The sequence below is a fragment of the Struthio camelus genome, chromosome 2 (genome assembly GCF_040807025.1).
Source record: "Struthio camelus isolate bStrCam1 chromosome 2, bStrCam1.hap1, whole genome shotgun sequence".
NCBI classification, from domain to species: domain Eukaryota; kingdom Metazoa; phylum Chordata; class Aves; order Struthioniformes; family Struthionidae; genus Struthio; species Struthio camelus.
In genome coordinates this window covers 151,888,782-151,914,020 of record NC_090943.1, presented here as the reverse complement: position 1 = coordinate 151,914,020, position 25,239 = coordinate 151,888,782, and the positions used below count along the sequence as shown (strand labels likewise).

Here is a 25,239-nt window from a genome sequence, read left to right as displayed (position 1 = left end):
ATCCAGGCTATGAAATTTCCAAATGTATGCAACTTATTGGCTGGCTTACATGGGCGGGATCTATTAACTATATAAAAATGACTGATGAAAAATGCTTAGTAGAGTCTAGATTGGAGTTTTTCACTGTCATCCTTTCTGGAAAGAGTAAAGATGAAAACTACCAGCAAGCAGTAAACAGATTTAAGGAGGGGCACACTATTCTTTAAGCTCATAAAAGAGCAGGATGCAGTCTATAATGCATAGCCCTGAAAAATACAAATTAAAAAAAACCATGGTAAAGTATTTAGGAAATGCTTGTGTGTTCCAAGGAAGACTATGTGACTAAATCAATTATACTTTCAGTAGTTATATAGAGGATAATTTTAAAACAAGAAAACAAACAATCCCCCCCACCCCAAGACATTAAAACACTTCTGTGAAAGAGCAAGCTAAACTTTGGTTCTGATACTTACACATCCCTCTTCTAATATTTAGCCAAATCTGCTATCCTGAAGGAGGAGGGGAGGGAAGGGATCTGAAACCTCTGTATATGCTAGCACTCATCTCTTTAGCACTTGCTCGTCAAAGACCAACTCAATTCCACCCAGCAGGGAAACTCCTTCTCCATTGACTGAGCAGCTAATACCAGCAGCCCTACAATGAACCCTTGCCCTTGAAGAAGATATCGAAGGCCAACATTTAGGAGGCCCAAACAGACTTTGGGTGGCAGAGCCTGGGAAGGATGCATTTCAGTGATCTAATGATTAAATATATATATTTGATAGCCCCAGTTAGGGCACTATTTTCTTTAACCTTAAAATTACAAGACTGCCATAACAGGGAATAATTAGGGAACTTGGTGTCAGTTTTTGTAGAGACTTGAGTGATACTGAATGTCCTTTGAACCAAGACTGTAGCTCTGCAATATGCTTTCCTCAGCAGCGAAGCTGGCTTGAGTGGTTCCTGCCTGTGCCCTGCTTGCCACTGAGGAGGCTGTGCCCTCTGCCTCTGCCTTTCAGGTTGCTACCTGCAGGATGTATTGTAAATGAGATCAGTGAAATGTCTTGAGTTAAACTACATTTTTCTGGAGGTCATTTTCTAAGTCATTTTCAGTCATTTGGCTCATGGCACAACCCAAAACAAACAGTTGCACTGGTGCAGTCAAGAGAGCAGTGAATTGCAGTAAATGGCTTGGAAATAAGCACCAGGGAATGAGGAAGGAACCTGCTTAGGACAGCAGGTCCTAAGCAATTTTCCTATTGCCTAGGAAAATATGTCGTGGAACTGCTTCCCAGCCCCCATCAAAACAAGCATTTCAGGACCCAAGCAGCCCGGCTGTGCAGATAGCAAGTGCTATACCCACACAGATGACACACGTCCTAGGTTCTCAGTAAGGCAGTGTGGAACCTCTTCTACATACCATTTCCTTCCCCTAAGCAGTGATTTAGCTATAGGTGCACAAAAAGGTAGAGCAGATTTTAATAGTGCTTATGTTGTTTTTTTCAGAATTTGTAGTAAGCTTAATTGAGATGCTGGTTTAACTTATACAGAAAAGGAAGCTTTGTTCCATCTTTTGAAGAGAAACACTGAAGCTTTCATTCATCTGCTTTTGATCCAGTGTTCTTTTCTGGCCTGCTTTCTGCTTCCTGCCACACAATGCAATATTATTATGAAAGCGTTTAAAGTAATGACAACTATATTCAGAACACATCACTTTGGAAAAAAAATTAACCATTTTTCTGTCTGTAGGCAAAAAAGGAACAGAAGTTCGCTTGAATTATGAGGGCCACACACACACTGGGCAAGTGCCATGTGATCTCTAAAAATTATCTCACAGAGCCACAGCTGGAGACAGTCACCCATAACTATAACACTCAGAGTGCTTATAAGGCTGTTTCTTGCTCTCCACCCCCACATAGTTTTTCAGCCAGATTGCTGAAACAGGGATCTTGAAGGATACTGAACAGTGGCAAAAGAGAAATACTAACTTGGATATTGGTGTTGCTATGCTAGTGCACCAAGGCTTCCTATGTCTACTCCACAGAGGAATAGGGCTATGCTTCTTCGGAAGATGAGTCACATAAATTAGGAGCCTAATCTGTATGCTCTAAATCTCTCTTTTGCAGAGCTTGTTTTTAATTTCTGTTGAAGACTCGAGGGAAACTGGACTTATAATGTAAAGGCATAGAAACAGTCATTACCTGACTAAAGTTAGGCCTTGTTCCAGGAGAGCACCTAGGCAGGTGGTTAATTTTCAGCACCTGTGCAGCCCACTGAAGCATTTTAAATGCATTAAAGCATGTCTGAGCAGCTTGTTAGATTGTGGCCAGCAAACCAAACTTGAGCGTTAAGGATTTTGCAAGCTATTTTGTCTGGGCACCCAACCGACATCAGGGAACGCAGCAGAAACACAGGCTTCTGTCTGTCTGTGTTCAGCTTGAAAACATGGTTGTAATGTCTGATCTCAGGCCAACAGAAGTTGATGGGAAGTTTATACTTTGAAGCAGACTTCTTACGGAGCAACCCTTATGTTTCTTGTCCAGCTAAGAGCCAGTAAAATGGCCAAGGAATGTAGGACAGCTTTCAAAAATATTATAAAGAAAATAAAAATATATGAATGAGAACTGCTGAGAGAAAAAGATCTGAGCATTTGGAAAAATGACTCTCAGGATGAAATATTGTGCCACGTACCTGACTCTGTGAAGTTTATAAGTATTTACTACTGTATTAAAAATAGTCAGGATGCAGACTAACCACAATTGATGTTGATTTGGCAAGAGGACCAGTCAGATCAGATATTTAATATTGTTAGCCTAAGACGATATGAACTACTATTTCCATGTAACAAAACATCTCTTCACCATAAAAATAACTGATTCTAAATTTTTTAAGAGGCAAACAACACATGAGAAAAATTTCAAATTTTCAAATTTCCAATTATTACATATTTTTGTATTATTTTTTATATGCTCTAGCGCACAAAAAATGTAACTTAAGGCACAAAACACTTTCTCATATAATGCAAAATAATGAATCTTTAAAGTAAGAACCAATCTGTTTGAATAGGAGGTACCAGATGTGTGTTCACTAACATGAAAGAAAGCCTTTTCTCTCATCAGTGCATGGAAGATTTATGCTTGTAATTCGTCATAGAGGAGAGTGAAGAAATATTCGTGAACAGAAGGCAGGATACAGTATATTCTAATGGATAAAGTTAACACTGAAATCCGGGAATTCCTATGCTCATCCTAGCACTGCTATAAGGTTTTGAGACATTATTTTTCTCATTTCTGTCCGTCAGTTTTCTCAGCTGTAAGTCCTGTGCATTCTGAAGGTTTTATGGAGAGGACTAATTAAATAATTTCCGTATTTATAATGTGTAAAATTATGAGCTACGGAACAGTCTTGTTCTGTACTCCTATAATCAGTTGGGATTCAAATTGCCAACAAAGGAATGTGGAATCCACGGACTGTGCTGAGTTCATGCAGGCATCCTGATGGACCTGTAATAATTCATATTTAGGGGATTATTATAGTGGATAGTTTCACCCACTTCTCATTCATTGTTCAGAAAAACGAAATAAACCCTTCGGAGACTATGTATGTCTTTGCTTCTGCAGCTGCCCACTGGATGCAAGGTAATTACATAGCATGAGATTTCTCTTTATTCCCCGTTTACAGTGACTTTCTATCAAACACGAGAGATCAGATGATATGCCTTTCTTGTGCTGAAAGCAGGTTTGAATCTCTTCTCTTGCTAGAGTGAGTTCAATCTAACTGAAGGGGAGGTAAGGCTTTCCGACCCCCTAGGGCTCGGTGTGCCGGGAGGAAACTGGTGCCCTTTTGAGGCTCTTCCAGTTTGTATGGAATAATTAGTGTCCACTAGGAGTTTTGTGTTTGACTTCTGTGAGGCCAGAATTTCAACCCAGTGCCTAAGTCACTTCTGAAAATAAAACTTTGGACGGAAAGTCACTCATGTACTTTTAATATCTGGATGTGTGGTGTTTTGCAAAAATACTCCTTTCACTCATCTTTCAGCAGCAAAATGAGACACTAAAGCAGAATCTGAACTGAATTATCTCTTGCACTTAAACTGAAGGAAAAACTGACATTTTACAAACATTCATTTCTTCAGAATGTAAATAATATGTCACCGTATATGCCAGATTAATGTCCTTGATTTAGATTTTTTGACAAGTAATTGCCCCCCCACCAGCACTCTTTGCTGCAGCTTTCTCCCCACCTCTCCTGCCACATTTTAGAATTTGAAATTAAAAGCATAAATTACACGTTGTAGCTTGGAGCTAAAAAAATGATTCCGTCTCTGAATGTTCTTTGAGAACCCCAGCCAGCCAAAACTAATTCAGCACAGTCTCGCTGAAGTGCTTGGAGCAGTCTGTCTAAACAGCACAGACCTTCCTAATTTACCAAACGCTCACACTGCCTCCAATTAGGATGAAAGTGACTGTGCCATTGAAGAAAAAAGTAACTTGACTCTTTCAAGCAGCAGTTGAGAGGGTTTGAAAACTTAGACGTATCAGGCTTTCAGATCCAGGTCAGCTTGATACCTCTGGCCTTCTTGAAGGCCTAACAAAATATTAGTAAGGACGAGAAATCTTCCCTGTTTGTGTAGCTGCTGGACTTCACGCATTGCTTCTGCCCTTGTGGAGACCTAGTTTTTATTACACATCAAAGTCACAAGCCAGATCATTTCAGTGGACTGACTCCTGCAGTCCTTTTTAGGCCGTTTCCCTGAGCGAGCCAGACGACATCTGAGCTCTCCTGTGCTGTATTTAGGCTGCTCTCTTTCTGTCCTCAAAAATGCACAGTGGCAACAATTTCATACAAATGTGCAGGAAAACTTCCTGTGTGTGACCATAAAGTGATGTGTATCGTACAGATCCTCTTTAGCCTCAGCAGGATTTTCATAAGGAGACTCTCTGGATTGGAGTTAGCACTAAGGGTTTTGCTGGCATGTGTGATTGCTTTTTCACACTTCTAATGAAAACCTATGCAGGCAGAATTTTAATTTGAGATGTAAGGTAAGCATTCCTTGGGATGTGATATCAATAAACAATCATGAAGTGGCAAGATGGTGATTGCCCGTGCAGTTATAGCTCTGTCCATAATTGTGCGCGGCGTGAATCAGCAAAAAAGAGCATGCAAGCATAGAATTAAAGCCTATGGCATAAAATGACTGCATAAGTGAGGAAAAGTAAGGTTGCATTCCCCAGCTTCTGTATGTTTGACTTTGCAACTTTAATAACAGTTATATTTTGTGTATAGCATGTACAAAGGTTGTTCTTTTGATTAGAATACAAAAAAAAATTTTTGGCATATTATTTTGCGCAAGCTGTGTAAACAAATTTGTCAGAAGGAACCACTTCATACCTGTAATCTAAATGATAAATGGTTGCTTGAGCCACTGCTGTATGAAAATCAAATAAAAAATATATTATTCTTAATTTATGCCTCTTCCAAAGCAAAAAATCAAGTGAGGTGATCCACTTGAATTATTAAGTATGTGAAATAAAAAATATGTAGAAAGGAAAAATATTTAAAAATTTGCATCCTCAGAAGGTTGGTTTACGTGTGAGATAAAAACTTCACTGGTGTTTACTTAGTGTGATCTGTTTTTCATGCTCCTAAATCTAATTTTATATAGTTGGAGAAAAGTAAGTAGATCTCAGAGATTTAGGAACTCAGAATAAACCTAAGAAACATGAAATCTGTATGGGCAATAACGTTTCTCCTGAATTAGATATTTTTTAAGAATGCTGGTGGCCTTTTAAGATGAATATTTGACATACTAGACTCTGTATTCTGTTATCTATCTTTTCGCAGGCCTCTTTCTTTGTTCTTTCTCAGCTTCTCTTTCAATACTTAAAACGGTTGAATCAAATTGCATCTATCAGAGAAGTTACACAAAATAGATATTTTATAGTGGTAGTAATGCATAAAGATAATACAGGAAAATTATTTCACATTTCGTTCATGCACTTGAGAGGAATCCCATTGACAGACATCTCTGCTTTATCAGATGCTTCTACTTCCTCTCTCATATGATCCCATAGAAGTATTAGGCTGGAGTGAAAATAGGGAGGAAAATGCATGTAATTTAAATCTCACAAGGGAGTCAATTTAAAATATGGAAAGCTCACGAATCAATAATATTAAAACAGTTATTGGATCTAAATATTAATAAGATGGGAGGAATTGACAGACTGGAACTAGAGCTACTTAAAAGTGGAGCACATTATACAGCTAAACCATTAGCTTGAAATAAGAAATTTAATTTTCTTACAACTAATATACCTACAAACTGGAATTATATTGTTGTGACTGCAGTCCATAAAAGTGGAGACTAACGTCTCTTCCATTGCACTTAACTCAGTGAGTGCCACGTACAATGTCTCTCTCCTTTTTGGCTATGTGGTAAACTTCCGCAGTAAGCAAAGAAGAACCACTGATTAATCTACTGTCTATGAACTACATATCTTAAATATATATGAAAAATTGAAACCAGGATCTTAATTCTGTACTGCTGAAATCACTTTGGCCATAAACCATACAGTGAGAGCAAGCTCTCCTTTAACTTCCCTGCCTGTCCGATTATTAGCAACAATAGAATTCAATTAAGGCTAACCAACCCGTTTTCCTGTTCTAACATAAAGCCACGTTATTACAGCAGAAAAGATTTTGACTCATCATTTCTTGTAGTAGAATTGCAAAGGTTTCATGTCAGCGTGCTAAGTTACTAAAGAATATTTTTTATTTCATTACAGTTTGTGTGTGGCGGGACTTAAATTTTTAATGTGATAATGAAGCAACTAAATTTCATAGAGGTACTGTGAACATACCTTGTCTGTAGTTTATTTCTATAGCTTTGGATTCCTTAGGTTTTTTGGAATTTTCCCCAAAGAACAAACTATGGAACATCATTTCACCTTCTTTCAGGATGGTCTCTTGAACCGAGTATTAGTTTTCAACATATAAACATAATATACTATGCATAATATGAAATAGGCCTATGGCTACTAAAAGGTCATTTTAGAATGGACCTACTACAAGACTGCGTTATGAGTATGCACCAGTGTGCAGTGAATAGACCTCAAAATATGTAAATAGTTTGGGAATGTATATGATCATTAAAACACATTGTCGTACGCTGTACTCTTAGCCTGGAATATGCAGCAACGTTTTCACAATCATTTAAGGATTCATTCTGCTTGATTTTTGCAGTAATTCTTTTTGTTCATGAGGATGCACATACAGCCACTGCTAACTTAACATTTGAATCTCTGGTTTAAGAATGTGATTCCTGAAGTCTAACATGGTGTCTTCCTTAGGCTTTCACAACTGGCACATCTGGACGATGGAAACAAACTTACCTCAGGATGAATCACTCGTTTGTATGCAGGATATGATAAAACTGCTTGTCCGCTTTTTGTTTGTTTTGTTACCTTTGCCCCTATTTGTGGCTCTATTACTGCTGTAGGATTTGCAGAGGAGTGATATAATGCATGAAACACTGCAAAGGGCTGCTGCCCACTGCTCCTCAGGGATCAGAGAAACATTTCCTCTCCTTTGAGCACGTAGACAAGATCACAGTGAAATGGGATACCGCAGTATTTACACACAGCAGTATAGTCACGGTTGCCTTCCCGTTAGAGCAGAGCTATGTCAGCTCGTGAGAGTTGAAACAGCGTATTGGCTTGGCTCAGTCCTGAAAAAGGGAATACTCTTGCCAGTATTCAGCTTTGTCACTCTGCGATGTCGGAGGTCTAGTGAAAGGCTTTGGTGAAATGTACACCAAGGATGGAGAATTATCTACACCAAAGTACTGGACATTATTACTTTTTCCATTTACACACTCCTAGTATCTCATGTTTGGTGAAAGAATATATCATTGCCAAACGAGTACAGCCATGATTAACATTGCATTGAGTGATAGGTACAACACCGTGCATTTAAATGCTCATAATTGCTCAAAATGTGATCTTTTCTTTTTAATTTTCCATCATGACCCATTGAGACATTTCGTTATTTGTTATCTGAAGACATAACCGCTCTAGTATACCTAAATCTGTACTTTTAAAATCTTCTTCTTTTTTGCATGGTAAAAAATAGCCAGATTGTCCCTACTAACGCTTTTGATATTTACATCATCAACAGAGACTCTTTGTTTCATGTTTTGGTTAGTTATTATGGGTTTATGTTTGATTTTTAACATATGGGAAGAGGGTAAGGGGAGAAAAACGTGTAAAGTAATGTACACGTTCAAAACAAAAAGTCGGAATGAATCTTGCTAACATTTGACTACATAATAATGTAGCAGATGACAAGGTTAATATTAATCAGCCTACATCCAGAACAGACTACACTCATTAATAAACCACTTGGAAAGACAGACAGAATGAAGTAAATGCATAGATTATCATGGAATTATGCTTATTAAGAGAACAGAATACCTGGCAGATTATTAGAAGTTAATAGCAAGAAAGCAAGAGTGTAGGGGGAAAAAAAAAAAGCAGAGGTAAAAGACTAGACAATCATTCAGACTGTCCACGAGACTGGACAATCATCAAAAAATTCTCTAAAGTTTCAGAAACTAATTGTTAAAATACTGGTCACCACTGGATCTAAAATACCACTTGTGGCTCCTGCAAAGCTATCATTGTCAAAGAATTAATTTATAATTCTTCCTACCTGAAATGAGGATTCCAAAACTGAGAATCAATTAGCCAGTCTCTTAGGTGCAGCAGTAAACCTACTTCAATCTTACAAGGCCAATTTACACCACCGAGAATCTGGCCTGTTGCCTTTAAGAAATAGTAAGAGATTTGAAAATGCAATTAACTGTGTACCACGGGAAATAATATAGGACATTGTTAAGCCCTGGTTCTCTTTAGAAATGGAAATGACAAAGCAGAGGGGAAAGTGGAGGGAGTAGAATATGACAGGGCTGAGCGGATGAAAGTGACCGCGATTTTTTTTCTGGACTTCACTGACTGTGCACTGTGATCTTTTATGCTTTATGTACGGATGAGTTCCCTAAACTTCGCATGCTTACATGTTCTGTTCAAGCAGCACTGTGTAATAATGCTGCTTTTTCTTCCCTGTGGAACACACCTGAGCTGGAAAGCTTGTAGGTTTAGAGTGGATGCTGTGAAAAGCCTGTCGTGCTTAAAAAGGAAGAATGTCCATCAAATCCAGGAAGCAAGGTAACCTCTTATTGTCCAGCTGTGTCAGCCAAAGAGGAAGCAGGACTTATATAGCCTGGTTTAGGCTGAAATTATGGTTTTGTGTCTAGTCTCTCAGTGACACATGTCACTTCTAATGATAACAAACCGTGGGAAGAAAGGGTTTGAATATTTATAACTTACAAGCACGGGGAAAATTTAAGGCCTGAATATCAAATGACAGATCAACAGACAGAAAATATAAGCAGGGAAATTCAATTCGGCCATGGTTGTCTGGGAGGAGCGGGACCACGACAGCTCTGCAAGGATGGGCCCTGTTCTCCAGGAAAGCACGTGAGCGAACAGCAGCTATGCCATGATTGTGGCTCCTGGGATTTGTGCTAGCAAGTATGACACACGTGCACACATACACACACACATGCACGAAAAGTGTGCTGCTGCAGTGCCGGGCAGCTCTCTGCTACTATGCTCCTCTAGAGTCCAGCTGGGTTAGCCTTGTTATATTCCGATTAACGGGGCCACGTATTAATTGCATAAGACTCATATACCTAATATTGTACCTGATCCACTGAAATATGGCTGCTGCTGTGAATGTGAGTGAATAAATTTATGTCTTGAGCACAGATCTCAATATGTCTTGAGCACAGATCTCAATAGTCAGTACCAAAATTACTAGACTAAACTAACTAGAATAGTTGCTTTTCTTTTTTTTTTTTCTCACTTGAGCTGTTGAAGCTCATACTTTTAATGTCTTATGTCTTTGGTGCAACCCACATGACAGCTCAGATGACAGTCATGCCATATGAGTCAGGCACGGAAGATTATGTCTCTGGTACCCGAATGATTTTAACTGCAATAGAGACTCTGCAATGAGCCCTGTTGATCTTTGTTGCCTGGTCTATAGCAGAATGATTAGTGACACTACTAGGGTTAGACCGTGTAGCCAAAGGTAATTCATTTTGTTTTGCCAGCTGTGGGGAATTTTAACATTAACATCAGAGAAAATGCCTGTGTCACTGGTGATGCATGCAATGGTAAAGGAGGGTAAAGAAAAGCTGGAGGGAGGGAAGGAATAAATGGTAAAATCAGTGTTACAGAAAATCAGATCAGACAATGTAGGCATTTCAGTCCTGTTTATCTCACTTCAAAATATTGACTATTTGCAATCAGCAAGACAAAAACTGCTGAAGGTGAAAGCCAGTTGAACTGAGAAGAGGTTATTTATCATGTGAGTAAAGAATTCTTGTATTTACTTTTTCAGCTTTCCATTATTACAGCAACTTTCCTTTTTATTTATATGAGGCTGAATATGTCTGCATTGCAGTGTAATTGGTTCTGGCTGCTAGCCACCTGACAAAGTTAATTATTGATTGTCTGTGCATTGGTCCTCTGAGAGAATCCAATGTCTATACAAATTAGTTGGAGGCAACTGTCTCGTACAATAGTCAGAAAAAGTTCTTCATACCTTCGTAAAAAGAAATGTGATAGATTATTGTTTTTTGGAGGGGAAAGGGCAGTGTATACTACTAGTTGCCATTTGTGAGTGGTAAGGCTTCTCCACTGGTGAGCTCAGTTCAAATCAAAGGGAACAAGCATTATGAAACCGAATTCACAAATGAGTCTGAAGAATATTAACCACCTTCAGGTCCATCCCGCTTTTATTAAATTGTTGGTGCTAAATGGATTATTTCAGGTTTTGAAGGACTGTAGTTATCTTATTCCAAATACTTCATTTCAAAAAATGTATTCTTCCTCCTATATTTTGAAATAAAATTGAAAGAATAAATTTTACCTTCTGTCTGCAATCTCATGGAAATTAAGAAGCTCACGTTGGTGAACCGTTTAAACAGTGAATACTTACACTGCTACTTTTGGAAAGAACAAATTAAAACTTCACTAGAAACCAGCTACGCAATGTTCCTGTGAAAGTAGATGACAAATTCCATTGGATGAAAGATGTTATCAGATCCAGATATTGCTATAATACCATACACAAGCACAGACTTAGATACTTGTTTGGCTAATCTTTAATTAAAATCATTTGAAAATATCACTTATTTCAGCATTAATTTACCAGTGGGGAATCACAAGACATAAATGAAGTAACTGGGACAAGCTCTGAGACTCAATGGTGAAGTAAACTTCAAAGAGGTGGAAAAATCCCTATTTAGCAAGGCTTGTTGACACATTATTTTACTCTGTCTGCAGAAGTTTCTTTTCTCATTCTCCTGCCAGCTCTTTGTCACTGTCCCTTTACACATAGGTTTCTACCACTGGAAATCAGCAACTCATCTGGACCTTCCTTGCCAAGCTTCAGTTTAAATGAAGAAGGGACGTTTGAATTGCTGGTCTTTGTTAGCCTCTTTCTTCGGGACTGCGAGCGACTAGCAAGTGTTTGCACAAGCAGCTTGGCCGGCAAATAGGTGGTGCAAGCGGCTGGAGGCAGCCTGGAACACAACAGCGTTTTCTGTCTGTGCAGCTGCAGTCAAAGGAAGACGCGTGAACAAGCCTCAAGGCTCCACAGCTGCTTCCCAGAGTTGCAGTAGTCTGGTCGTCTCCTGTTAATGCAGATTCCTGCTGCTGTGCAAGAGAAAGAGTAAGTGAAGAGGCAACAATAATGTGTCTAGCAGGGGAGCCTCTGATCCTCCCTCTCCCATGAAACCCTTTAGTGCCCCTGACCAGAGGTTTTGCGCTAGATCCACTATACAGGGACCATCCACCAGTTCAGAAGTCAGGGTAGGGTTTATGAGCTACCCATGAAAAAGCTATAAATTTAAGAAAGTATTTTCTAGTTGAAGAACACAACTGTGACACAAGCTTTCATGATTTTCTCACAGATATACTGCTCTTTTGCAGCTCTGCTTTAAGAAATGGGTCTATGTCCTCCAGGCTTAAGATAGAAACCTGAAACCATGACTCAAAAACTTTGATCTGAAAAACTTAAGGAAAATGACCATAATGGATTACTTTTTAATCTCTCAGTTTTTTAAGCAACCTTACAATTTTGAAATGATCTTATCTATGACGTTTCAAAGCTTAGGAACTGCCATACTAAAATAATCACAGGTTGACCCCAATTGTCATACTTTGCTGCCTTAGTTTAACCTCTTAACAAGGGAACTCCTCAACATTCACAATGTATTAAACAGCAGTAAATCCTTTTAGAGAAAGAAGCATAATATTTGCTTCTGTTCTCACTTCACTTGTGTCTATCTGGCTGTTCTTACAGAAATCAAAGAAATTGCACTGAGATAAAATGAGAAGAATCAGCTCTACTGAATTAAAGTAATAATATCCAGTGCATGTACAGATGTTGGTAATTCTCAGGATGGTGGCTGGGATGCCTATGGAGAGATTAAATATGCTGAGCAGCACTCAAAATATTAATTTATGTCATTGACATTGAAGTTTCTCTTTCCACTACTATTTTTTTTTCCATGAGTTTCGGGTTTTTTTTTTTGGTTTGCTTGGTCGTCCTCACTTCCTGGGTATAATTTATGCAGGAGTATAGAAAAAAAGTGAAGCAAGTCATTTCATTCCGCAAAAAAAAGCCTAGTTGTAACTAGCTAGGCAAAAAGTAAGAAAATGACAGAAATCTCATGGGACTTTCTTTTCTTTTTTTTTCTGCTTGAGATTTTCCAGTAGATTGCAGTTCAGAATAGCTGAAAAAGCAGTATGGAAAAGTTTAAATTCTTAGTTGACTCTAGCCACTGGAATCTGTGATCTTCTGCCATTGCTTTAATAGTGTAATTTTATGAAGAAGCTTGCACGCAACTGAGTAGATTGTTGAAGTAGCAGATATTTGACCATTTTTTAAATATTTGATTCACTTTTTTGTTTGTTTTTTTGAGGATGTTCTGGTAAGATGAGCTATTCAGCACACTTTACAGGACTGCTTTCTAGTTGAACTGCGTGTTTTGCCATTACATACAAATAGTATCTCATAGGACAGGACTGAACTCAAAGGAAGATTAGCCAAAGGAGAGAAATGTTTCTTAGAGGGAAGATGCAAGCTTTTAATACGTACGTCTGTTTACACCTACTAAAAATCTAACTTATGTCATTTCACGTTTACCTTCAGCTGCTCCAACTCTTCTTTTAACACGGATATTTCGATCCAATTGTATAAACACAGTCATCTACCTAAACTCCTGCTTAAAGTGTCTGAGGTGTCTGCACAGGAATTGTATTTGTGCCTTAGGACCCACAGGAGATCCATGACTGTCTGAGACCAGCAGCTAAAGGCCCGTTAAAATACCAAGGGCATCTGAATGGCTCATTCAGATTTGCCAGTTGTTACTAAATTTAGTGCCGAGTGGAAAATTTTAAAAATTAACTGTAGCTGTATATGAGCCTGAGTCTCATTTGTTGCTGGTTTCTTTGCTCTGTAATTAAAATGCAATCGGAAGAATTATCCTCTAATTATGCCAGTGTAAGTGAGATTGTACTCACACTTTCTGATGACATGTATAGCAGGATAACGTAGGAAAAGAAATTCCCCGCTCCTAGCATATCCTCCTAGGAGTGCAAGTAAAGCTAACTGCTAACAAGTATACTCTTTTATTTCAGAGTTATTTTTAACAAAGTCTAAATTTTTCCAAGCTAGCCATGAAATTTTCTGAAAGTTTTGTAGGGCAAAGGGAAACCATTTTCTTTCGCAGTCAAGGCCTCAGATTCTGTTGTCTGAGGAGAAGACCAGGTGTTTCTATTCCTTAAACAAGTTAGAGTGAACTAGCATTGCTGTAGATTGCTTAAAGACACTGAAAGGTACCTGCCAGACACATTATTATGCTAATTAACCTTCTACACAGAAGTCATGTGAATTGCAATTAGTTAAATCATTTGATAACACAATGGCTGTGTTTCTTACTATGAAGCTCACAGAGGGCTCTCATTAATGCAGGAGTCAGACCTCTTCCTCCCAAGTCCCTTCCTCCCCCGAGGTGACTGTCCCCAAGAGCTTTGCAAAAGAGGTTGCTGCTGTGAACTTATTAGTGACCTATCATCCATCTTAGAGGATCAATGTGTATCTTTAACAGCTTTGGAGGTGAAGAAAAGAATAAGGTGATTCTTCTTCCCAATGAGCTGAGGCACTGTGCCAGTAAATACGGGCATTTTATCTATGCTTGTTACTTTTACTGTTTGAGGATTAAATTTGCAACTGTTACAGAACTGTCACTAGGACGTTTGAGCCCCCAAAGGGGAAAAAAAACATAATTTAGGTTCTCTAAATCTAAATCCTAGCTAAAGTCAGCAAAATGGAGGAAGCTTTCACACTGAAATACTCCTTCTTTATAGTAGGGTGCCCAGTTCTAATTTTTCAAATGGATTGTTGTGAGAAAGCTGGAGCGGACCCACCAAATCAAAACATCTGGGAAGATGGAGATGGAGGACGCAAAAACACGTGAGTAACAGCAATCAGCTTACTGCTGTTTGGAGTTGCTACTCTCTAGCAGCTGAGCTCTGGTAACTCCATGATCCTAATGACAGCTGTTAAATAAATCTCAGCACCATAATCCACTGCCATGCAAAAGGGAGAGTATTCAGAAACAATCTAAGATTTGGTTGAGCTGTATCTTTTTAAGTTCAGCTTCAGGATTTCTTTGATTTTATTTTATTATACCTTTACTCGATCCTAAAGTAACATTATTTAACCAAGTTATATCTTGGTTTATTAACAGTTTGCTTTACATATTTATGTATTTATATAGGGCAATGTCTATATTATTTGCAATACTCAAAGTCCATAAAAATACACAAATCTGAGCCTTACTAGTAACTTTACAAACATTAACACAGCGAATATGACTTAGCATAGTAATTGATGCAAAAATCAAGCCAATTGGGCCAATGTGGGAGGAAAGAACTAAGAAGGAATACAGGGGTGGAAGAGGATTCCAGAATCATAGGCAGAAGAGAGTCTGCAATGAAGTATTTTGGACCTGCTGGAAAAATGGGAATGAGGCAGATAGTCACACTCATTCATGTGAGTGATGTCATTGAAGAAAATGGAGCTGAATATGCACATGTGTTATTTTCTGGTGTGCGCTTGGTAACCGATAGAAGATGCAAGAGAAATTTAACTAATGAGCTCTTAGGTAAACAAACTCGTCATGCTTTGTAGCAAAAGTCAAGTTAGCCCCTTCCAATTGCCTTCAAATTCACCCCTTTTTGAGCACGATCTAACTACTTCACCTCCCATCTGGTATTTATGGAGACTTGCCAACTCCCACAAATTCTTACGATTTTCATGGCTGGAAAAAAAAAACAATTAGTGCAGCTTTACTGATATTAGCAAAATCATTCTCTGCCTTTCCTCCAGCCATCTTTTAGTGACATCTAAGAACAGCTATTCCCCTTGATCCTTTTATTTTTAAGAATGCAATATGATCTTTTTAATATAAATTATTTCTCCTTTTCAAGAATTGTTGAAGTGATACAATTTCCTACCTTTTTGAACGTTCATTTATTTACACAAGGACATTTTCCAATGGCAGTGGCCTTCACAAAATGCAGACAACGGGGATCACATCGTATCTGGCAATCAGTTAGTATACTCACATTTTAGGCTGAAACTCACCATTGCTGTCTAGGGCCAGGAATGACATGGCCCAGTAGCAACTACAATTAATAGTAGAGGGTATGTCCAGAACCACGGCTCCCAAATATCATCAATTAATATATTTTATAAAGATTGGAATTAATGAAAACTATCTTTCTGAATACTTAAGTGCTTTAACAGTCTTTAAAACAAGTGTTTTCACTGATTTCTTTAAAATTTGATGAATTCTGTGAATTTGGTGAGTTGTTCAAGTGCATTTCAGATATAGTGGTCTTTTCACAAGACATATTCAAAATGGAAAGGAAAAATCAAATTAGACCATAAAAATACTAGTATAACAAAGTAATATTCAAAAACTGATGATGTGAATGACTGGCCCCAAAGCTCTCAAGTAAATCAAAGAAATAGGTAGATTACCTATTAGATGGACTTTCAAGGTAAGAGATTTTAAGAAAGTTGACTGATCCTGCTTATTCTAGTAAGGAGTAAAGGTTAAAATAAGGTTTGCAGGACTGAGGCCAGAATTTGTACTTATTAGAAAAATGGGTCTGGGAAGTGCCGTAACATTTTTTTTCAACAATGAACTCAACAAATGCAATATATTTTAGTATTAAAATAGGAAAATAAATGGCAATAAACATCCACATGATCTAGTGGATTTCAGAATATTCATATCTAGATATGATTTAAATATCTTTGTATGACGAGAACATGGAAATAATGAAGACGGTTGAATGACTTAAATCCACCCTATTCGTCAATTTTAGATTATAGCTGCCATTTCACAATTTGCTGCTCTAGGACTGGCAGCGGTCAGGGTATAGATTAAACAGACTCCATCTTTCTCAGCGCAAAAGAATTTTGAAAGCAGGAAAAAAAATGTCCATGAACTTAAAATATCTTTTTAAAGAAAAATTATCTAGTTTTTTTTTTTTTTTTTGCCAGCTATGGACAGAAAGGCAAACAAAAACCTGAAACAAATATGCTAGATAGCATCCAGCCTAACAAGATGTGGGATGGAACAGTGTTGGTAGATATTCATGTACAGACGTGAACTCTTTCAAAAGGTGAAGCAAAACAAGAAATAAAAGTGCAGAAGTATGTGCTTTTGAGATTATGGCCATAATATCTGATCATTTAGATGGTTTCTTGCCTTTTGCAAGCTATTATGTTGTCTTCATCCTGAAAAAGCCAGGTAGACTGTTATGCAAGGCGAGCGCTCACTCCTTCTCTTCGGGACAGCTGAGCTGACTCTGAGGAGAGAAGTTAACCATATGACAGACTGTGAGATAAAGACTGAAATCTCTTCAAGGACAAAGCCCGAAGGTGAAGGACTGCTGAAGGGAATTAGGAAACACATGCAGCCAGGGCTCAGGGGTGATGGATCCCTTCCTAGGGAGCGGGGAGCTCAGGGTGTTCGCAGGAGGGCAGATGTGGGCAGATGTGTGCATGACGGGGATGAACACAGTTACTTTAAGAACAGCATTCTGCAGGAACAGTGAGAGTTGTTTATAAAGCACTTTGTTGGTGCTATTTTATCTAGCCGCTTTGAGATTATCTTTAATTTTACAGTTACATGTGCTTAATTAAATTTTATTTAGAAATTCCTTTTGAATTTAAAAGCTTTCGGGTCTTTCTGGAGCTCAGTTTGCTCCTCAAAGATACGACCGACTTGGAATCTGTCTTTTCTTATATTTCTTTCTGCTTAGGAGTTAAAATGTTATTAATGATCATCCTCTTTCAATTGTTCTTTTTATTTCTCAGCCCACACTGGCTGTTCTTTACATTCTCCTCAACATTAGTGTAAATATCAAATCTCAGTAAAGAATAGACCTAGCTGAATAATGAAATGAGTGTTTTGCTAATATTTTATTACTCGAAGTACATGCATTGAGTTGTGGACCTCATTACCAATGTCATAATGGGGAACTGGAGGAGGATGGAGGAGAACAGATGTTTACAAAAATACTTATAAATACTGAAAATTGATGAATTTTGCATAAAGACTCATACCAGAGTTGTATTCTTTGGCATTTATTTCTATTTTCTTAGTAGTGCAATCAACCAATTCAGGGGCAGAAAATAATTAGCAGCCACGTTGTTAAAGATATTTGAGCAGCTAGAGAAATTTTTAGGTCTCTTAAGGAATTTTAAAAAATGCCTGGGAACTTAGCTCTCTGTTACTGTTGAAAATCCATGTGGTAGTCAAGCTGTACTTTAAGGTACTTCCATCACTCCACTTTCAAAAGCATGAGCTTCTCTAACTTGTTGAATACTCACGCATTGGCATCATGGCATAAATACCAACAAGGTAATATAAGTTAAACTTTGACGTGCACACCACTTGTGACTTTTTGATAAGTTTTATTGTGATCTCCCTCTGATATTTTTAAAAATAGCAAGTGAAGTAATTCATTTAAAGGTGACTACCTGAAAACTGAGGCTTCATATGTAATTAAGATCTATTAAAATGCACCAGAATGGTTTCTATTTCTTGCTACAGATTACTGTAACAGTAGTTAGTAGTCTTCAGGTAAATTTATTGGTATTTTCTACTTTCCTCTGAGCTCTGAGGTTCTGTGTTATTTCCTCCCCTTTATATCTATTACTAGTGTGTTACTAAGCACTTCAGACATTATCCAGTACCCTGCACAACGGATATGTGTTTTGCAGCTCAAATGAGACATCAAAGGATCCTTAGGAACTTTTTATAAGGTTCAGGCCTAAGGAAAGTAGCTACAGAAATAAACCTTTTTTCTCTCTCTCTCTCATTGAGAGACAAAAAGCTCAGAGACAAGGCCTACAAGGAGCTTGATTAAAAAGATAGCTACTTGCCAGTCTGGAGACAGAGCCACTAAGGATGAAAAAAGAAAGCTTAAAATTGCTCCGTACAGAGAAAATACGCTATTTTCTTAATAGCAAACCTAGGGCTGATTAATTCTGCCAGACTAACAGTCCTGGAAACAAATGCTCTCTATTAATCCCAAGTCCATTCTGAGCCTTAACAGCCCATCAGCCTGCCACAGCTAAGGAATAACACTGTCAGCCCCAGTGGGATGTGGTACAGTCAGAATTGTGTGTTTTACCTTTGGTCCTCAGTTTGATGGCCATGTTCTCATGCTTGCTCCCCTGAGGGGTAAGGTGTATGGCCTCAGCACAGAAGCATGCTAATGCGGTTAGGTAGTTTCCAAGTTGTAATGGACCAGCAGCAGCTTGCAGTGCACGGAAACTCAGATCTGCCGATACTTCTGTCTTTACTCCTCCCTTTGTCCCTTCCGTTTTCTACTGTCCTTACGTGCTGCTTTCTCCTCATACATCGCGTAATGATTAGCCAATGCTCACTGGGTAACAGCATTCTTGCGAGTTGGTCATTGCTGCACAGGCATAGATTTTTAACTAACCTGAACTCAAGATTTCCAGGCTCTTAGGATCTGTCAGCACTGTGCAGCGCAGCACTGCATATTGTAATAGAAGCACCAGATGCATTGAACTGGAAGAAATGTAACACAGCTATCTTGCTTCCAGTCAGGTATGTGAATATGGCAGCTCACTTGGATCTAGCTTAAGAAGTATTACGCAGCCCTGAGTTGTGCACTGTAGACTAAACTTTCATTGTCACAAGCCTTGAGTCTGCTACTACACTAAAATAGATTTGCAAAGGTGGTGCTTTGTTTTCCCCAAAATAGAATTAAGCACTGCAATTTGAAAGATGAAAGCCTGTGTGACTCTGAAAGGCCTTCTAGCATGCTTCATCCTTGAGCTTTCTTCCTCCCTTCCTCTATCATTTTAGGTTTAAATTAATTACTAATAGAGGACTTGAGGTATAGTCCTCTCAAACAAAGAAATGTGTGCAGTGAAAGGTGAAAGACCATCTGGAGCTTGAATCGAATGATATTAAAAGGCTGATTAATGGTGTAGTGTCTAAAACTGAACAAAAAAATCTCAAGCCAAGCCATTAGGCAAATGTAATCCATTATGTGAACAGACACTCCAGCGCTTCAGGGAAATCTTTGTATGTCTTTTCCATTTCTCTCCATCTTGCTCTTTTAATTTGTGTTTTGTAGCTGTCTGTCTTCAGTTTAAAACTGAGTTGTTGTCCATTCCAAATCTCCTCCTCCAGGCTGCTTTCTCTGGTTACATAAACTACAGCAACTGTCCCTCTTAGCAACTTTTGAACTGGTCTCTTGGTTGAAGCGCACACTCTAGTTTTAACTACTCAGAGAGGGACACAAAGTAAAACAGCAGCCACTGGAAAAAATAAAACAACAGCAACAACAAGCCACGCCAAACTAACAACCCAGCAAGCAAAAACAATGAAATTGCCTCCTGAAATCCTGCTGTCTCTATTGCTCCTGTAGGTACCATTATTCTCTGAACATTTTGGATTGTTTTCAGAAGGCAATCAAAAGAATGGAAGAACATTTCTGGTGGTTATGGCCTCTTAATTAACTATGGTATGGAAAATTCTGTGGAACTGGCGGCCTCATCAAGAAATTACTTTACTTTAACAATTGATGTAGCTGTTCTGCTCTGCTGTGCTTGTTAATAGTTATTAATGGGCATTTTCAAAACAATAAAACAGGACAAATGAGACAGAATGAAAACAAGGAAGTGATAAAGCAGTAGAGGAAAATATGTAATAGAGGAAAAAGAATAGCTATAGAAGCAAAATTAAAAAATGGAAGATGGGAAAAAATAGAGCAACAGAATGCAAAAGGTTTTTAAAAGGACTGAACAGAGAGTCAGAGAGAGAGAGAGATGTTTATCTTTAAACAGAGCAAGAAAAACAAAACCAGTCATTGATAAATTCAGTCATTTCTTTGGAAAGTTAGAATACTGAACGATGCTTTTTGTAACGGGGCAGCTGTGGGATTCAGACAAGGACAAATTCTCTCCACATAAATATTGCACCTCTCTTTATTGATAGGGAATTATTACATATTAATATTATGCAAAGTAATATAGGACAATGCGACCGATATTAATAGTCCATTGTAAATAAAAAGCCTAATAATATCTCACGTAGTGAATAGTCCAGTCTACAGGCCAGATAACGCTCGCGTTTATATTAGAACCCATGGTGTCCTCTTCAAATTGCATGTTCAGTAATAGCTAGTCAAATCTCATTGTGCTCATGGTTATTTTTTCATCTGGGTTCTAATTATTAGAACCTTTGTGCTCAATCCATCATGTACAAGGTCAAAAGAGTTCATTTGAGAGTCTCCAAACTCCAGCAGACTATCAGGTGACCACATACGTGTCTAGCTGGTGATCACATTTACACAGATTCAACTCTAGAGAAAGTAAATGAAGTAACTGAAGTTACTGTATGTATAAATAAATTGGGATCTAGATTCACATCACTGAAATCAGAAGAGATGTTTCGCAATACACATAAGGAATGAAATGTGTTTCTATACAAAACCAAGCTTAATAAGCTTTGAAGGTTTGGCTTAAATAGTACTTAAGCCTTGTGCAGGATTAGTTCAAAGGGGTGGTTTTCAGCCAAGAAGCACTCCTCCCGAGGAATTTTAAGTTAATCATTTTTTTGTGAGAGAACTATACACCGAGGCCCAAATCCCGCTTCCCTTAAAATCAATGCAAGTTTTGTTCACAGCACCAGCGGCAGTAGAATCAGACCAAAAGAAGTATTTGTGTAGTTCACGTCCCGGTATTCCACTGAGTCCATTTCCGTTTCTTTTTTCTGATGTTTGACTGTAGGAGTTCAACCGTGTAGCAGCAATTATCTGTGAGGAACAAGCTGGAAATAAATCTCCTTTGGGTTCTTTATCAGATGATTTAAAAATTACTTCTCCAACACATAGGAGCAGTATGAATTCAGTAGATGAACAAACAACAGTTTTCACAACCTGTTTTGTAGTAAATGCCATTCTCAGGAAAACTGGTTAATTTGCTTTTTCTTTCTCTCTCTTTTTTGATATACAACTGTGACAGTCATGATGTTTATTACATCTTATATATTTTATGCCAATGAGTATAGATATTTTTCTTTTGTAAAACTGTCTGGCTTGATCTTTTTTCAGTACTGACAGAATCTGCAGATACTTCTTCCTCTGCCTTCTCTTCATTTGGGCTATTTTTGAAAGGCTCCTGAAACACTGAGAAACATGTATCCCAGTTGACTGCTGTGGCTCTAAGTTTGGGTGGTGCTACATAAGTGATTGCCATGTGTATATAATTATTTGAAAAGAATTAAAATAAATATTGACTTTAAAGTACAGTAAAACAATTATGCTTTGCCACGTGCATATACATAGACAAACAGGTAAATTTTATCATACATTTATCATAGTTACTTTATTTATCTACCTATTTATTTATTTATTGGTAGTATATGTGTGACAAATACTTCACTCATAAAGAAATATTTCACCGTGCCAGAAATTGTGTAAATAGTGTAATAGTTGTAGTATTTACAAAGTGTATTCACTTAAGGCTATTGATTTTTAAAACTAATTCATGCATTTTCCTAATATTCTCAATGAAAATCGCTGCAAAAATATTCCCTAAAATATAAAATCTTTAATGTGTTAACTTATATGATTTTAGGTAAGTCTGGATATTGCTATGTCTAATAAGGATGTAGGAGTTCTTGAAGCTTTGGTGGAAGTTGAAGTGTGCTGTTCTTGGACAAGGAGGTAGTCGTTAGATCTTGGGTCTTTCATCTTTCAAATGACAATGAGAGAGAAATGCTCTACAAATGTCAATTTCTCTACAGTCAACTTGCTAGAAAAAATGTATGCTGACAGTGTCTTTCTACTGCTCTTCCTATTGCCATTTTTTCCTATATTACTTTTCTAAGGTACATACTTACTTAAGGTGAATCTCACCAGTTTATTTCTGTTAACCTTCCATGTTGTTAAAATCACAAAAGCTTCATATGCTTATAAAACCTCAGTTTTCATTAACTATGGAAATTTACCTGCCACTTGTCTTTCCTCAAGCTTCTAATTTATAAGTCATTGTTTCCGCAATTATTTAGGAAAAAAATACAGCAAAAAATGCTTGTATTATTTAATCAGCAAGATCACTGCGAAGAAGTACTGCACTCTGACATTAGTTTCTGTATTGGAAACATTTGGAGTCAATTTATATTTCAGTGGTTCTCTATGTACCTTAAGAATTCTAAAGGAAAATGGTGTTCCACACTCAAATGTCATCAGCACTACCAAAACACCATGAGAATTTACAATATGCAGATTTTCAGTAGGCAGTCTAATACCAGCAGTACCACAGGCTAAAAGCTGGCCAGTTGTTTCATGGATCTCTGCTTCTTCCAGGAGGTCAGAGTTTATGAAATATCCTCTGCTTCTCAGCTCTTGTCTTTTAAAGTCTTTCCTTGTCTATGTCTCTCTTTGACAGAAAAGGAAGAAATGTGACAGAAGAGTTAATCAGTGCATGAGTCATACGTGACAGACTAGAATTAAAGCTAAGAATAAATTATAATAATTGTCTAAACTCTCATCCTTAAAAGCAAACTGAGCCAAGACAATTAACATGCAAAATGTGGTCACCTCCTGCCAAGACAATTACCATGCAAAATCATGGTCATTAAAGCCAACACCAAGGGCAGATGGTGCTGGAGAGAGGGATTCTTGCTCATGGTGTTAAAATGTGAAGGTGAAACAAGAAAACGGGGAATGAAATTGTCTATTTGGAGCAGAGACTGTCGGGCTAAGAATAAACAGTGGAAGAGGTATAATGTGTTCTGGATAATACGTAGGCCCTGTTTGAATAGAAAAGTAGCTGGTGTTTAAAAAGAGCTTGCTAACCCAAAGGTTTCACAAGATTTGAGACAGAGGAGAGTAAAATGATATGCAAGCTACCTGAAAGTAAGAAGAGTATTTCTCTGAATGACTGGTTGGACAAAAGAGTCAAACAGATGAAAGGGAGTATAAAATCATACACTGATGTACCATGTCTAATTTTTTCTCTGGCTTAAATTTCTCTAAATACTGTACATGCTATGTTATGCAAATTGTCCCCTATTTGAATCTGATTTGATCTCTCTATTAATAAATCCTGGTTTTAATCTCACTGCTTGAATCATTGGACTGCTCAGGTTATATGATACAGACTGTTCCAAAGGAATGAAATAACATTTAAGGTGTAGGGAGATGTCATGCAGGAAGAGCATCAGTAACTATACGGGATTCTCAGCTGAAGAGCTTAGGAGTTGTCTCCTGGAAGGCAAGGAGTCAAAGAGAAACGCCAAATGGCCACAGGCAGCAGTTCCCAAGTTTATTAAGTTAAAAGAACAATCCGCTGTCTGTCAGATATCACCTTCTCTATTTGTTTTCTTTTTTTTGGCATTACTTTTTTTGATAAATATAGGAATAAGGTGGTAAATGAACAAATATGAAAAGCAAGTACAAAAATGGAAGATTAAGGAAAGAGAGAGAAAAAGAGGAAAAAAAAAACAGACAGAAGAAAAAGGGAAGGACAGGAATCAAGGCTGCAGATAAGGCAACTGCAAAATGTCACATTATGTTAGAACTTTTTGAATGCTAACACAATACATTATTCTACCAAAGGGAACTTCCTTGCTTGGTTTGCTGTAAGGCTCTCTGAGATAAAAAATTTCTTGATGAGGTAACAGAATGTTATTTACTGTAAAGAAAGCTTCTCTGGAGTGTAATCAACCCAAGATCACTGACATGTTGAGTCTGTAATATTTCTAGGCTTGTAAGAGATGGTCTTCTCTCTGGGGAAGACAACTGAGAGAAGAGATTGTCGTCTTCTCTCCCTTCACTTAACCCTGTCTTAACTCTTAACCCTTAACCTGCTTGCAGAGTTCTTTAATTGTGCATAAAGTAGAGCTCCCACTAGGACAGTAAGAAGATTAAGATAAGTAGATAAGATAAGTAGAATAGTGCTCTTTCAGTTCATATGAAGACCAAAAGGTACAAATCTTGTCCAGTCTTATGCATGACACAAGTCTCTATGAGTAGCTAGAAGCCTTCATCTCAAGCGGCATTTGTCAGACAACTCTCTAGTTCTGGCCATTTCTATGACTATTGCTATGATACCCTGCAGTACTGCATATGTTCCTGATTGTGTCTCACTGTTTTACACAAATAGTCCTCACCAGCATGCCATTTTATTTGTCATAAGCACCCATGTTTCCAGTGAAGAGGAACTTGATTATAACATTTCTGTCTAGCATTCCTCACTGTTTTCATTGTTTCCTTCCCCCTGCCCCCAATTAACAGAGGTGCTCTTTCAGCATGCTAGAATCTTTAAGCCAAGCCAAACACAATCTTCTGTTAAAATCCCAGAGGACTGGATAAGGCTCAACTCCCTAGTCTCTCCTTGGATAATTTTTAGATAATCTTTAGTGGTTTATACTAGTCTCTCTGCAACCCCTTTGCAATCTAAATTCTGTGATCATCCCAGATATTCCAGGTAGCCTGCTTCTAAAATATCTTTGCTCATTGTTTTCTGGCTGTACCTTCTGTTTTTATTCTGTGTCCT

General features: G+C 37.9%; 1 long non-coding RNA gene across 1 annotated transcript; it reads left to right on the top strand.

Annotated features, from left to right (window-relative positions):
- The first annotated feature begins 10,054 nt into the window (after positions 1-10,054).
- Positions 10,055-22,045, top strand: LOC138066218 (uncharacterized). Its single transcript, XR_011139457.1, has 4 exons — positions 10,055-10,410; positions 11,446-11,778; positions 14,481-14,586; positions 21,789-22,045. It is a non-coding gene; the product is annotated as an uncharacterized lncRNA (long non-coding RNA).
- Positions 22,046-25,239: the final 3,194 nt, after the last annotated feature.